This window comes from Argiope bruennichi, chromosome 5 (genome assembly GCF_947563725.1).
Source record: "Argiope bruennichi chromosome 5, qqArgBrue1.1, whole genome shotgun sequence".
Classification (NCBI taxonomy): domain Eukaryota; kingdom Metazoa; phylum Arthropoda; class Arachnida; order Araneae; family Araneidae; genus Argiope; species Argiope bruennichi.
The window spans coordinates 64,234,474-64,251,621 of NC_079155.1; the positions used below are offsets into that span (position 1 = coordinate 64,234,474).

Below are 17,148 nucleotides of genomic sequence, written 5' to 3' on the forward strand. Positions count from 1 at the left end.
TGAAACCATTCATGAATTTTTATTTTCAGTTCGTATTCAAGATTAATTTGCAATGCAAAAAGACTTCAAGAATTATATTGATAACTCTAGAAATCATATAAATGAATATGCAACAAAACTTTCATCATTTTTAATTGTACACCGTACTGAAGATTTTACTTCATTAATAAAATTTATTTTCATAATAAAATAACAATAATATGATTAATAAATAACATGGCTGTAATTTATTACAAAATATTTGCAATCATATTTTATCAACGCAACATTTTGAATTTCATAATTTTCTATTTTTGTGAACTTTAGCAATTTAGTACTTCTCTAATAGCTATTCTTCGGCATATTGATCAGTTTCCACATTTCAAACGAAAAAAAAAAGATTATGTTCTTCCCTGTTTCTAAATGTTTTCCTTCCTAACTGTGAACATGATTCAGAACTTTCCTTTTCCAGCCAGATCACCTTGCTTCTTCTACAATGGTCGCTTCCACTCCCAAGAAAAAGATAAAGAGTTTACTCTTCAACAAAAAAAAATAGAAAACTTCTCTAACTTTGTTATTTACTATCGCGCCTTCGCAAAAGTGATGGCAATATAAATGCTTCAAAGGAGGAGGTTAATTTCGAGAATTATAGAGGTTTTAAAAATGACGCTCCTACTGTTAAATTAGTGTTAATAACTTTCAATGATATTTCAAAAGTTATATATTTTTCAACTTTTTTTTCACTCAAAAAGTAAAAATTACCTTTCGTCCTAAAATCGATATTTTTTATGAATTTTTAAACATGAATATGAAAAATGTGAATTTCCATAGAGTAAAATGATTGCAAAAGGGCAAAATAAGTATAATAAAAATGTCTGAGTCCAAAAATTGTTCATAGATTCTAAAATATTTATAAAAATTACAATTCTCACACCCTAAGGGTAATGTTCACTTTTTAATAATAATATTACTTTTTGATAATAATACTTTTAAAATAAATATTATATTTACTTATATTGACAAATTTACTCTTCGTAAAATACAAGCTTTAATGGCAATTATAACATCGCAGTTGGATCAATCTAGTATTTATTTTCAGATCAGACGATTTTGATTTGACATGAATTTTGGTTTGTTTTCAGAAAAAAAAAATCCTTTTTTCTTTCATATGATATAGAATTTAACTGTAGGAATATTTAATCAATTTTTACTAGCAATTATCATATGTAAGCAAATGAAATAGATATCTTACGAAATTTGCACCATTTCTTACCGTTTGATAAATTAACGCTAAAATGGCTGAATTAATAAAACCTAACATTTTTGTATTCAATAGCAATGAATATAATAATTCCTTCGAAAATTTTCTTGATTAAATTAAAGATATTTTCAGAGTACCCTTAAAATTATTCCCATATAATTATCAAATATTCTTCTCGTTATAGCTTCGTTAATGTGAAAACACAATTTTGAATTTCCACTTCAAAAGACCGTAGTAAAATAATGTGTCTGACTAGATTCATTTGTATTTGTTCGTCTTGATTGTATCAGTCGTTGCGTGCCAGAAAGAATACCCATCACTCTATAGTTCTTTTAGCAGATCTTAATGAATGAACTTTTTCTTTTTTGTTTTAATGAGTGATTTGAGGTCGTCTTATCACAATTTTACAGTTAGCATGCCAGCTTACAAATAGTAGAAAATTAAAAATTATCATATTATCCATCATGAATTTACAGCCAATTCACGATTACAAATACAGTTTTTTCGTATACTGTCAAAGTGGGATTTCGTTCAGCTTCTTTGTTCAGAGTAATCATTCTAGTAAATCTTTTAAGCCTCATCTTTTTGACTGTTCGAATCCAAAATTCATTGAAAAAGGACAGTTTAAGTGTCAAAACTATACGAAACCGAATTTCCCTTTCCAACGAGTTGCGCTATCTTTTTTTCTAAAAATAGACAGAAGGGTAGGCATTATTTTCTGATAGAAATGGAATTTCAACATTTGAAACAGATGTAAAAGTTTGATAACTAAGCCTGCTGAAAACTGTGACCATCTCGTCACTATTTTATTTATCATGTTTTCAGGAATTTAGATGGACAGATAGACAGACTTCTTTTAGAAGGACTTCGTCAAATATTTGATTCATTAATTTTGATGTAAATATGAGATAAATTTCACCCTTCCTCACTTCTTATGTTGAGTCTCGTTGTCAGGTGGGCATAATTGCAAATACGTTTTTTTTTTTTCTAGGCTCAGTTTAGTATGAATCGTGAGGATTCTAGTGGTCAATTTTTTTGAAGGCAGCACTTCATTGCTTTATATAATTCGTATACTAGCAAGTCAAATTTTTTATTCCAAATACTGCTAGATCGCCATGAATATACAGATCTTTAGTTCGATAAGTTGAATTTCATAGTAATCACTAACTTCTACTTCCACAATCGTTTCGTACTTTAATATTTTATTATTATAATGTTTTTAGAAAAATCTTTAAAGATTTAATATTTTATTTAATGCATGAGATAAATCGAAAACTAGAAGGTATATAAAATTAATTTTAAAAAGTTTATTTGGGTCAATTTTCACTATAAATTCCTCGTCAAATGCAAGTTAAAAAGTTTCTTGCACCTTCCTCTTTCACTAGGACACAAAAGGCTAGAAAACTGCCTTCATCTATCAATCTGATATTTCTTTCTGTGTCTCATGACCAATGGAACAACCATATAATATGTAGTTGAAAGGTTAGGCTTTCTTGACATTTTCTAGGTGTGGTCTGTGACTTCCTCATTGAATAAAGAATGAAATAAAGAAAGAAGTAATGAAAGAGGGAGTAATTCAGTTCCTAGCAATTTTCTGCAAACAATATCGAGGAAAATGGTCCACCTGCCTACATGATGAAAAGTATATGTTTTAGAATAAGCTTCCTTTTCTTCTAATATCTCGTTTTTTTTAAAAAAAACATTATCAGATATTGAAAAAAATTGCGTTTTTCCTGATAATTTTGGACCCCTAGGTGAAATTCTTTTCTGCTGTATAGAATACAGATAAAAATTTATGATGCAGTTAAATCACATATAGTCAAATGACTGTTATATCCATACTGACCATGAATGTAAAAAAAACACTTTCTTTTCTAATCAACATAAGTGGTCTCACTACTGGCATCGAAATTATATTTAGAAGCTATGAAGGTTCCTGTCATGAGTTTCTATAATCCATTAATATTTTCATGTAGATAAGATAGATGTATATATGACAATATAAAAAATAAGAGATTTTACATTTAAATGTACCTTTGCAGTTATTTCTTGCAAGCGAAATTCATGTCATTCCTTTATTTCTTATTCTAATGGACTCAAATTCATTTTCAGGCTATTATTTATTAGCATAATATAGTTTTGTAATAACTATTACTGTTTCATTCTGAAACAATACAAGGACTATATGGGGATCGATTCTTAGATTCTAAACTAAGAAAAAAACAGCATAAGATAGTACCACCTTCTCCAAGTTTTCAACCACTTGATTGCAAAGACATTTAACTCTCAACTTCAAATTTATGACACAATTTTATCAATTACTCTGGCGGAACGCACACTCAGTCCATATAAACGCAGAACATCGGTCGAATTGAGATTTGAACCTGGAATCTTTTGGCCTCAAATATGAGACTTCAGCAACAAATTTTCAAGGTCACGGCTACGGATTGCAATACCGGTATACCGGGATACCGAATACCGGTATTTTGAGCCATTTGTACAATTTTGTAATACCGGTATTTGCAAGTTTAAATACCGGTTTTTCGGTATTTACTAAATATTTTTAAAACTGTCTCCACTATAAGTTCAGGGATCGCCAACATAGCAAAATAATATACGTTTTTGTTTTTGTCTCCCTAACGGGCGAAATTAATTAGCTAATTAATGGCTTAATTAATTGCTTAAATCTAAATTAGCGTAACATGGACTATGCCTGAAAGAAGATATTGTATCCATAGCGACTGATGGAGCAACAGTTATGAAAAAAGTTGGAAAGTTGATTGGTGCAAATCAGCAGTTGTGCTATACACATGGAATTCAATTAGGAGTAATAGATGTATTTAGGGACTGCAATACCGGTATACCGGGATACCGAATACCGGTATTTTGAGCCATTTGTACAATTTTATAATACCGGTATTCACAAGTTTAAATACCGATTTTTCGGTATTTAATAGAAATTTTTTAAATTGTCTTGTAATTTTTTAAATTGTTCAGGAATTGCCAACATAGCAAAATAGTATACGTTTTTGTTTTAATGTCTCCCTAACGGGCGAAATTAATTAGACTGTGAATACAAAGTTGCATCGTACAATCAAGAGAAGTGATAAAATACTGAATGACAATGGACTGTTAAAGCCTCCACCTTTTGCGCACAACTTTGCGTTTACTTTGACAAAATAGGAGTGAGAGGAAAGATGAAAGGAGATGTTCAGGAGGAGATTCAAAATACGTTGGAGCAGTTTACTCCTAATGATGGAACGATTTTTGAAACTAAGATATCCAACCAAAAAGCAACAATCGACTTAAACCACCAAATTAATTTTTCAGATAGTGAATTCGACTTAATATCCAGAACAGGTTGTTATAACTTAATATAAACTTAATATTAAAACTAGCTGTTGAGGCATTATGTCGGAGAGATTCTAATTTATTAACAGCGAATGCAACAATAAATTTCATGTTACAGTCACTGAAAGAACAGCACACATCACTATCTGAAGAATTATATATTACATTGAAAAATCGCACAGAAGAAAGTCATATCGAAATAGAAAATGTCTTTCGGTATTTATATAATTATAATTATTTTAAAAATGAAAAAGAAGAAAAGAGACTAAACAATTCAAATCTGATCAAGTTTATAGTAAATTTTCTTAAAATTTTTTTTACTCACAACACAAATTGCTAACAGTACCACCAACTATCATAGATGCCGAAAGAGCGTTTTCGACAGCTGATAATTTTTGCCCAAAATTACATTCCAGGATTAATGACAGTACAATTGATGCATTACGTTTTTAAGATCACATTTCAAAAATTTGAAATAGTACCAGAGAATGAATAATGATGTTAACACTTTTTTGTTTATCTAAACATTATTATTGCCAGGTTCTCTGCTGAGCACTCTATACACTTTCAGTGTGTCCCCTCACATGTTGGCTTAAATTTTAATGAGATAGTGGATAATTTAGCTAAGACTGCCTAAGCAGACATATTTCATGATGATGCAACACTAACTTATTCTGAAATCTCCTCTATCAAAAAGATGGAGTAGAGTGCACTTTGGAGAGTCCCACCTGCTCACCCTTGGTACTTTAGTAAAAGTCCCGATTGGTGTCACCGTCTGAATATCTCTAGAAAACAGCAAACAACTCTCTCTCTCGTTTTTTAAGTGGACACACCAAATCCCTCATCTTCCAACACGAACGGTGGATCTTTGCTGAATGTCCTTGGTGCAAGGCAGATCAAGCCTCCCCCAATCATATTCTTAAATGTTTAAATTTTACGATTTTTGAGATTTTAAGGGATCCGCTATTGTTTTTGGACTTTTTAGAGATCTTTGGTTTCATGGAGGTGGTATAGTGCAACTATACCACTTTGGATCAGAAACAACAACAGCACTTTTTTGTGATTGAAATAAAGAAGATGTTCCTTTACTTTTTTGTGATTCTTTATAAACCGTTATAATTTATATGCTACAAATTATTTTTGTGATATTTACATTCTCTAATAAAACTGGTAAATAAAACAAAGAAACACCCGTGTTTTCTTTCTTTTCCTAAAATTTCTAATACCAGTATCCCGGTATTAAGATCTAAAAAATACCGAATACCGGTATTGAACTTTTGGTCCGGTATTGCAATCCCTAGTCACGGCTAAGAGAAGGGAATAAATTCCAAAATGTTGCTGATATGCTGTAGAGTGGACGGAATTCTCGAACTCGATGATTCTTAACCTCTGAACTTAACTACTATGTTAAACGAAAAAGTCATGACGTTGTGAAAGATGAATTCCTGAGTGATCAGAATTTTGCCTTTAATCTCTACAAACTTATTATTACACACGATAATTAGGAAATTATTTATTTCACACTTCTTTTTATAGAAATTATTGAAAATTTGAAGAAAAGAAAGGATTAGAAGATTTAAACCTCTCTCTCTCTCTAACTCTCTCTCTCTCTCTCTCTCTCTCTCTCTCTCTCTATATATATATATATATATATATATATATATATATATATATATAGAGAGAGAGAGAGAGAGAGAGAGAGAGAGAGAGAGAAAGGAATCTTAACTAAATAATCTGTTTGACACCTCTCTGCCTCGGCATATTAAAAGTATTTTCCGATTGTCCAAAGAAACAGCAATTTTTCCCTATATGTCAGAAATTAGTTTTCAAAAAGATGCAGAAACAAAAATAATATATATATATATTATTTGTTACTTCCTAAGCTCTCTAATTCAAAAAAATATAGAAACAGGTATTTTTCTTTAAAATTTTGTGAGGGACTGGAAAGTTAGTATTTAAAATGAATGGCACCTCACAATAAATGTGCTAATAAGAATGCAAATAAAGTCAGACAAAAGTTATTAGTGTTAAAGAAAGTCACTAACTGAAAAGAGGCAGAGTTCCAAGTAAGAGGACTTTTTTCCCTTTCTCAGCGTAGATTATCTCGATTTGAAATGTCAAGAATTTATATGGCATAGAAATATTTAAATATCTTGCATCAGAAAATTTCTTTAATTTCCTCATCTGAATATTTTTTGACACTGGGAAATTAAATTAGTTTAATATATTCTTTTTGCAACTCAATGAAAGCGGTGCCATTTACTTTCATTTTTAAGATTTAACTGACTGAATTAATTTATGAAAATGAAGTCTCTTAATTAATTTCTCACTAAAATATTTTTATGTTTCAAAGGATCATATATATAGAAAGATCTGAGAAAATTGTTAAAAGTAATTTCGATTAATGAGGTTTGATAAAAAAAATTTTTTTAGTCACTATTTCTTTAAAAAAAATTGCAATATATAAGGTAGCTGCAGTTATAATTTTATTGATCTGAAATAATATATAAAAAATATGTAATAAGTTTATTATAAACATGTGAATTAGTGCTTTAAATTAATATTACTATTCCATTCCACACATTATTACATAGACTCAATCAATATCCTTCATACTTTTCACCTTTAAATTGGCACATAATATAAAGTAATAATATGTTTCTTTTCACGTGATTCTTTCGTGTATGTGTGTGTTGCGTTTTGCATTGTTTGTCTGTTAATGATGAAATGTCTGTTTATGCATGTTAATGATGAAACTTAAAACATCTTACTTTCAATTAGTACATATTATCATTTCTATTTTAGCTTCTTTTTAATTATGTTTATGAAGTGGATTGTCATTTTATCAACAACATTCAATAAAGGTATTTGCTACCGAAACGTTTGATTAATTGAGTAGTGATTTAGTTCAGGTTTTTGAAGGAAATCATCATATTTGTTCTTCAATAAAAGAAGAAATCTCTGCATTCAAAACTATATTATATAACAGATGGGGATGGATATTTCGGGGCTAATTTTTTTACATTTTAAATTGGTATTTCAAAAGTGTCTTTACTTTCTGAAGATAATTTCATTTTTCGCCGCAGTCTTATGGAATAGGTAGCACTTTTCATGAGAATTACAGCTATTAGATTTGTAAGTGGAGATTTGATTGCTTTGTAAATTTAATTCTGTCATGAGAGCCAAATGTTGCAGAACGATTTAACGAATATTAGATATTAAGTATAATCATATCATGCAGAAGTTATTGCTTTAAAAATCCTCAAAATCGAACCCTTAAAATTCGGCAGTCTAATTCTATGTATTAACATCCATAACGGGGTTAGTAATTAAAAACATATTTATCATGCATTTCATTCTCTCTAAGAAAGCATTTTTAGTCATTTCGAATGCCATCACATTATTCAGCTAGATATAAGAATGGTAACGAAAATTTAAATATTTAATGCAAACATATCAATTTGAAATTCTTGGAATAAGCTTATTGAAGTCCATCGGTGCTTTTTAAGGAGCTATAGATCTGCCTTGAACAATATATTTTCATCTTAATACACTGGAGATTTTTTTTCCATTTTCCATTCCACTTTTGATAATACTTTAAAACGAATGACATTATAAAAAATAATATTTTGATTGCTTAATTGTTTTAACTATGCACACTATGATAACATAGAACCAATATTTAAATAAATATAAATAAAAGAAATATTATAGATAAAATGATTAAGAAAGGGCCAATACAGTTTGAATTTTGAAATTCATAGTTTTTTATTACAGATTAATCAATAAAATGTTCAAAATATTATTAGAATTTTTCAAATTACAAGAAATCACTTATGATGATCAACTAAATCTAGTGTTAGATTTACATTCTATTCTAAATCTGCTTAAAGACTCTTAAGGCTTTAGTTTAGAAAGATTGACTTTCTTTTATAAAGTTGGGTAATGAATAACATTAATATGTTAATTAGCACGTTTAGGAATATATTTTTTAATTATACCTAGCATTCAAACTGATACACGAGGACTAATACGGGATGAGTCCAACATTTATAAACAGGATCAAATGATGAAACGGCACCACATCGACACAAAACTACCTTATCGGCGATGGCAGATTTACAATGCACAGTTCTCGTATATAGTACAGATCATAAGTAAAATCCTATCTCGGAACAGCGATCCCCCGTTATTGTAGCCTAGTCACACCCACCATGCCATCAAGATATTGATACGAATTGACAAGAATGAGTTTTATGCAAATGAATTCCATATGCCCAGAGAAGAAAAATGATTTCTTTGATTGATTAGGAGATATTCCAAAAGCTATAAAACTATACACCTTTTACAGTTTCTTAAACTGCATTATATTCATGATGATGTTTTTTCTGCAAAAGTGTTTCTTGACACTTGTTTGTTTTTTGTGAGATCTGACGGCGAAATTGCCTTTAAATTTATTGGTGAGTATTTTCTATATATTTTATTAGAATCGGTATATTATTTTAGAATAAGTATTTTATAAGTTGTAAGCGTGATGACTGTTTTATCTCGGTAAATAATGGTTGTCGTTTTCAAATCTTTGCCACCGTAAAGAATTCTCTTTTGAAGAATTTGAACAACGACGTTAAAGAATTGTTTAGAGAATAATGCATAATTTTGTGTCATTAATGGTTCATAGAATTCACTAAGGTAGTTTTTTATTTGAAATGTAATCTTTAAGAAGATTAATTAAAAATTCTTAATTGATAATTGTCTGAAAGAAAGTTGAATAAGTTTCTTGCGTTGCAGTCACGTCTTGAGCACAAACTGAAGTTATCGTCAGAGACTTGGTTCTCGCGCAATTGTAATCATCAATGGGGAAGTGGGAATTCAAAATGAATGTTATCAAGATTAATAGGGAGAAAAATCTTGCTATACTAGATGTTAAAATATTCTAATGTATTTCGAAAGAAACGGCAATGCAATGTATATGCCACATCTTACTTTGAATCTTTTATCCCTGAATTAGACGCGCAGTTTAAAAAAATCTGTTTATTCTGTTGCCTCGTAATAAATTCAATGCTACTTTTTCAAAAATTCTGAACACTTCGTGAATCAATGAAATCGAGGAATATCGACATTCAAACAAGTGCTCGAAACTCTATTGCAAGGTTAATCGAGAAGTAATATTTTTACCCGTTGTTCTGTTGGATAAAAACCACTCCATGGTCTTTTATCCGTTAATTTCTTGAGGGTATTTCTAACAAATGGCTTAAAGTGGTTGCTTTATAAATTTAAAATTAACACCTGCCAATTGTCCTACAAGGAATTAATCGAGTGAGATGTATGCAGCCTATTTACCAACATAAGAACCTGGAAATTCCTCGTTTCCAGAATTTTTCACTCGAGAAGGTTACTTAAATTTCTTCTTGAGGAGTGAAACTGAGCGGATATTTGTATCTTGATACATAACGAAACGTTTAATTTCTGGAGTTTCAAGAAACTGAAGAAATAAAGAATGCAATGCATAAAATGCATTGCAACATCTGCAGTGCTATTCGGAAATTTAACTTTCTTACGCTTGCAAATTATAATTATACGCTTACAATTCGGAATATCTATGTAGAGGAATTGCTCCTTTGCTGTATTTTAACTGTAACAGAAAGGTAATCCGAGTTGTAAGTGTTTACTAATTAGATAATGAGTAAACCAGTTATCACTAGCTATTTACGCGGCATCTCGTATGTTGAAACCATCCGATAACCACCTAAATAACTTACTATGAGCACACGTCGTTATGACTTCTAATTGCCCTCTTTCATTGGGAAAGGACCATATGGTTCAGCCAACTTAATTGGGTAGTTCGGTAAAAGGAGACGAAGTTGTTTATTAAACACTTGTGAGAGAATTATCCGTATTCCGGCCATGTTTCACTGGAAAAGTACAAATTAAAAGCAATTTTTTCGCGTTTAAACTTATAATATTTTGTCGATGACTAGTCTAGCTTTTTCTCTTAAATTAACACAATGAAGTTATTTGGCGGCATAGTTAAGTCTTATCAAACATTCGGATGGCATAGGAAACTCGATGTCTAAATCTCTTGATGTAACAAAATTGAGGATTTCCGCTCAAAGCTTAATTAATCTAAATGTTCCCATCTCGCCAATATAAAATCAAAGAAAATAAATGCACTGAGATGGTTTTATGAAGCTTATTTGGAATTTTCGAAATCGCCCCTTTTCTGCTAGTATTTGTTGCTTCAAGTTCTATCTTATTTGATTCGAGTGAGTTCACAATCGTCACATATGGCCTAGTTTCATTCCATTATTTACATGAAAATTTAATGCATAATCTGTTGTCTTATTGCCATCGAATTGTAAAAGTTTTTATTTCTAGGTTGTCTCCATTTCGGTCACTTCAATAAATTAAACTGCAGATAAGTGAACTTCATCCCAAAAATTTCAAAATGGTGTTCTTGCAAGTGGGGGTGTAATGTTTCAAAGGTAAGTTTCAACATTGAACACTTTGTTATCGTTTTTGTATTCCGTTTTGGTCATCCATTGTGTTAAACTTTCCGGGAAAGGCGCCCTCTGCTGGACATTTTGGAACAAATCTTTTTCGCAATTCCGTGAGCGCATCTTTTACCTAGTCTATATATCAAATTTCGCTGCAATCCGTGCACCCGTTTGCGTTATAGGATGCTGTTTATAGGGAAGTTGAATTACAACCACCCTATAATAAAAATGACCAATGGAATTAGTCACTGAACGAATTTTCAGCAATGGTCGGTTACAATTGACTAAATGCTTTTATGTTGAACTTTCCATTAATATGCTGCATTTACTTATTCTTGTTCATAATACTGCATCACATTATTTCGGAATCTTGAGCTGCTCATATGTCATGAAATGGAGTGCTTTCTGAGATGAAACATTTTCCCCACATATGGAAAACATGGTACATATTTGTAAATGTATGAATAGCAGTATTTAATTTCTGTCGATTTCATATGTTCACTAAAATGTTTCGAACCTCATTAGAATTATAAGGAACATTTTAAGTTATCGGCGAAAAATTCAAAAAAATGCATGCCTTCTAATGCAACAAATAGCACTTTATAACTAACTTGAAATGTAGACAATGTAATACATTGCATGAATAAACTTTAAATGTAGACCCTATTCCCCTAGCATTTCATTAGGCTAACAATTTCTGCTATTTCCACTCCGACCTATATATTGATATTTTGTACTTAATCTGGAGCAACAGATAAAGATTAAAATCTACCCTCCGATGATGAACTAATTGCTTTCAATTTATTCACGTGGACGAAACTGAAACGAAATGTATCGCATTTTAAATGCTAATAAGCTGAAGGTATCTTTAGTATAAGCGATTCTTGCTTTTGGGTTTATTATAAATTGCATCATTTACCGAGGTTATTTAAATTTCTGCCAGGAATTTCCTCCTAACCTTAGTAATCGTATTTGCATGGCATTTTATGCATTTATCTTGAAGATTATAACTTTCGTTACGTACTCATCAAATGCCTTTTTTTCAGACGAACTTAACTTACAGCTTCTCTTCAATATGAAGAACTATGCTCATCTGGCTTGCCTGAATCTGGATCAAGTCGTATGTTCCAAGCTCTGAATAAAGCTGGTTGGTAAATACTGAAATGCCACGCTTGAATGATTTCATATCGGAAAATTATTTTACGTGATAAAATCAATAGGTGAACTGAATTAAAAATTTGCAATCTGAGACTTGTGTTTAGAAATGTTCATTCTTTTGCTGTATACTTAGACTGAAAATTAATTTCAAATTAACCGGTAGTAAATAGTTCTGTATCATTCTATAAGGGAACTTCAATGTAGCAACGCATTTGAATTCTCCATAAAACTTCTAAGCATTAAAGTTAAAATTTTCAGTATACTTTGAATTTTCAAATAGTTCAAATGAAACGGACGTACACGGAGAACTACACTTATCAAGTCACTTAAAGGTAAATGTTGATGTTAAATGCAGGAGCCGGAATTCGATTACGGTTCAAAGCCTAAATTAACAGCTGCATATCGATGCAAATCTTTTAGTAATTGTATTCTAAATGAATCGGGCATTGAGTACTGCTTAATATTTACTTCAGCGATCATATTGCCCGAAATTCAGATCACTAATTGAAATTCTTGGAACTTTCTCGGAACTTTCTCATTGTGCTATTTTGATCAAATGGCCAAGTTAATTGGCCGATTTTGTTAATGAACAATCATAAGTTCACCGATTACGATTATCATATTCCAAATGAAAGGCTGCCGTGCAAATAATTCAAGCCAAGTTTCGAACTTCATATCGAACAAATATCTCAAATTATTTCAGTAATAGCCGATTCTTCCTAAATTTCGATTTTCAAGCCAGAATTACCTTATTCTTTCCAATCAAGACTCGAAAATGTAAAGGCCATGTCAAATTATGACTTTTACAATCTCTGCCAAAGAATCCCCTTAAAGTTTTTATTTCAAATTTTACCGTACGATGATTTCACAAATTCTGGTCTGAGATATTAAATAGATAAATAATTTGATAAAAATTCTATTTTAATTTTTGCTCAATGTGCCAACGAAAACTTATTTACATAAACTCTTGTAAAATGTTGAGATATTAAATGTCGAGAAGTCTTAAAATGATTGCCATAGTGCAGCTCGGTAGTTTAACGCGTTTCATCCGTTTCGTGCATCGTTCAAGAGCTATTAAATTTAAACAATTCATGCTAGGAAAGCTAAATGTAGTTTGGAAAAGACCGATAAATGAAAGAATTCCTTGGGTTTTTAATATTAATCGAGGGTTGTAAACGCCAATATTAAAAGCATGAATTGCACTTGACCAGTTCATACCCGATCGTTGAAATAATAGAATAGGAAGGGGTAAATTAGAATGGAGGTTAACACGTTAAATGCTGTCCCCTGTTTACTTTTCGTATAGGCTGTTTGGGACCGGCAGTCTAAACGGAAAGTATCGGTCCCCAGGGATTTGGTACTTAACGTGTTAACGGCGAATGGGGTTGGAGCAATCTTTAAAATGGAAAATAGCTTGTTGTAACTAAATATTAATGCCGCAAAAAACTGAAAACAATAGTTAGGTAAAAGTATTTGAACCTGGGAAGTGCAATTTATACTTCAAATATTGGTAACAAACGGAAATTGAAGCGCGAAGAGTAGATTTAAAATCTTAAACGCTAACATGTGAATCTGTCTGTATATATTTAAATTGGAAAGTGGCATTTCTACTCTAATATTTTTAAGTAAGTTGTATGTACTGTATCGAAGTTTAAAAATGTCTTTTAATCATACATTTAAGTACCGAGATTTTGCTTTTTAACTTTATTAATATACTTAAATAACACTTCTCGACATTTTATATTAAATTTCGTACATCTACTATATTTCTATCATTCAAAAATTATTTTAATTACGGAAACAGACTTCATACTTACATGGTTATCTGAAAACTAATTTTCTGAAGAATTTCTGAATGAAATTTTTTTAAAAATTGGCCATTCGCTTCCCTTATTTCGTACAGGACGTTTTGTTAAAATAGTTACCGGGAATGATTTTTCTAAATCGAGTCTTTGCTAAACATGGTAAAACTAGAATTAAATTCGGATTGTATGATTATTTAAATTCATACGATAGCCTACAGCAATATTTGGTGCGAGTGGTATTTCAATTAAATTCTTAATTGAAATTTTAACTAGAGTAGCAACGGTCAAAATCGAATTTGAGAAAGGAGTCATACCCGTGGCATTTTCTGCGTTTCGCATTCCAAATATTGATTGAATTCTAAACTTTTGTTAAAATTTTAATTGTTATATAAACAGTCTTTGGAACGTCTGTAATCTGAAATATCGAATAAATTCTCAAATGCTCATTTAATTTGGAAACAAATCGATTGCGACGAGTTAAGTTTCCTATGAAGATTGCAACTCAAAGTTAAATACTTACAATCGTCCGTTTCATTTGAATTTAGTTTTTTAATATTCAATGACATTTAAATTATTAACTAAGCTTAATTTTTAAAGTGAATGTTTTAAAGAATTTCATAAATGTAAAATAATTTATCACACAAGTTGCCGGCTTTATTTCGGTGGCTTACTCAAACATCTAATCCAAGCTTTCCTTTAGACCTATAATTCGGAGGAATACACATATCGGAAGATTATTTTCATTGAATGTTGAAGTTCCCTTACAATTTTCAATGCTTTAATTGAAGTAAATGTTCTAAGCCAATATTTATTTGTAAACTTGCTATACTACCCGCTTTATAATTTGCAATTGTTACAAATCATCTCTAAGAGTATCCAATGTCTATGATGGTATGAATTCTTATGAATGTATTAATGAGTATTGTACGAGATGCTTAAAGTTACTTGGTAGTCTAGTTCACTTTAGGAATTTTTTGTGATAATTTTGTAATTTTCATTAAATGTTTAAGTTATTGCATCTAAAGGCTGGATGGTGTATGGATTAGATAATATGGAACTTTGCGACTTAAGCGTTTCTTCTATGTATTGAAAATATTAATTAAGATTTAAAACATCTAGGAAAGTGGACAATTAAAATTTTGACTTGATTCTCAACGTTTACAAGTTGAATACTGCTAAGTTTTTCAAAATGTCATTATCTATCAATTTTCCATATTTAAAGGAGATCTTTCATAAATTTAATCTTATATTTGCTGAATCTTTGAATCCAACGGTTTACTTGATTGACAAATTAGAAAGGTCGACGCTGTGAAATTCTTCAAATGACTACTATATTAAATTTTATGCCAAAGGAAGTTCCAAAAATCAATTTTAAGAATTCGGATATGTAATTTTGAGAAGTTTATCCCTTTGAGAAACCTAACTTGGCTTAGAAATCTGTAAAGCTATACAAACATGGTAATTTATATATACCAAAAGTGCCAGCACGCTAGGTTACTTAAATTCTAATTTTAAGACTGATTCTTGTAACTTTTAAAACTGTTCAAGCAGTACTGCCGGTAAAAGATTAATGATCCTTTGACGTATTAATAGGTTCCATCTGTTATGCATGTGACCGAATAAAACGGATAGTATTCAACTTCTTCGGGTGAACTTAATTTCTTTACTTTTAATGAGAAATTGAAACGGTTGCTTTTAGGCAATGACTTTTAACGAATAAATATTTAAAACTTGTATACTCGTAACTTATTGAACCTTGACTATTAGGAAGAAATTAATGATCCTGCAAATATTAACGAAATTTTCTCTTATAATAGTCTCCTTTCCATCTCGATATGCGTGATCCAGACAAGTCTGTAATCCTTCAAGATTTCGGAATAACTCATTTGTATCAACTTGAACTTAAGTTTTCATGAGTTTTAACAATAAAATAGTTATATTTAAGATTTCAGTAATGTGATATCAAACTAAACCGGAACGTAAATTAATATTTACCTTTAGCTGAAGATGGCCCATAACTTGCCGGCGAAGTTATGGGTTGCCAACATACAGTCTTTTATTTTTAAAAAGCGTTTTGATCCGATGCCTGACCAACATCGGATCAAAACGTTTTTATTGGAACTGGTTCTTCCAGCCCAATATTGTGTTTAGTTTATCCAATTCAAATTCTCAATTTTCTGTTGTGAAACTGGAAAAAAAAACCTGTGAAGTATCTTAATACTTTTTGTAAGATAGGCGTGACCCGTCACTCTTTAGCCTTTAAATCGTACCCTAACTGCTAGTTCATGGGTTTAATGTTTAAAGAACTTGTCTGGTTAGCATTAGAGATGGATCCCTTTAAAATTAACTTTTCAAATGCATTTTCGTATAGTGCAAACCCACTAACTTTTCTGTTGTAACTTGTATTATATTCGACAACAAAATAATACATCTAGAGTCTGACAAACAGAATTGTCTCGCTCCATGCAAGTATGATTCACTCATGGCTTTATTACAGCATTCCCCAAAACTTGCAGTTTTCTTCATGCTTCTAATATGAACTCTAGTTAATGCAAGAAGATTAATGTAACATCTAACATTTTGTGAGCATGGACTAAAATTTTAAGCACTTTAAAGTCGTCTTAAAACTGGCAGTTGATTCACCCCATCCCCTGGCTTATTATACAGTGAGGTATGGAAATTTTTTTCTACATTAAAATTAACCGCTAGTGTAAATGCTTTTATAAAAAAATTATCTTTAAAGAAAATATTGTAATGCGTTATTTTAGTCGGCAGTAAAATAAAACATTGATTATGGAATTCTATCGTATTGTGAGCACCAAGCAAAACTATAACGAACGTTGGATTTTAAAGTTTACACAAGAAATTATCTGCTACAGGTGAATAGAGAAACTAAAGAAAAACCTTCATCCGATTTCTTTAAGAATTTTAATAAATTAAAAATACAGAAATTTAGATCGAATATTGATTTAAGATTTTAACGTTTTTAAGTTGTGAAGATTGTCAGTGACTGTGCTAGCCAGTTAACTGGCAATCTTCTAAATTCCTATAGACGTTTTTGAATCCGATGCCTGATCACCATCGAAGTCAAAAATGCTTT

The 17,148-nt window shown here is 30.7% G+C and overlaps 1 long non-coding RNA gene across 1 annotated transcript; it reads left to right on the forward strand.

The window, feature by feature from the left end:
- The first annotated feature begins 8,948 nt into the window (after window positions 1-8,948).
- LOC129969274 (uncharacterized) lies at window positions 8,949-13,086 on the forward strand. Its single transcript, XR_008784484.1, has 3 exons — window positions 8,949-9,051; window positions 10,967-11,073; window positions 12,132-13,086. It is a non-coding gene; the product is annotated as an uncharacterized LOC129969274 (long non-coding RNA).
- The last annotated feature ends 4,062 nt before the right edge of the window (window positions 13,087-17,148 follow it).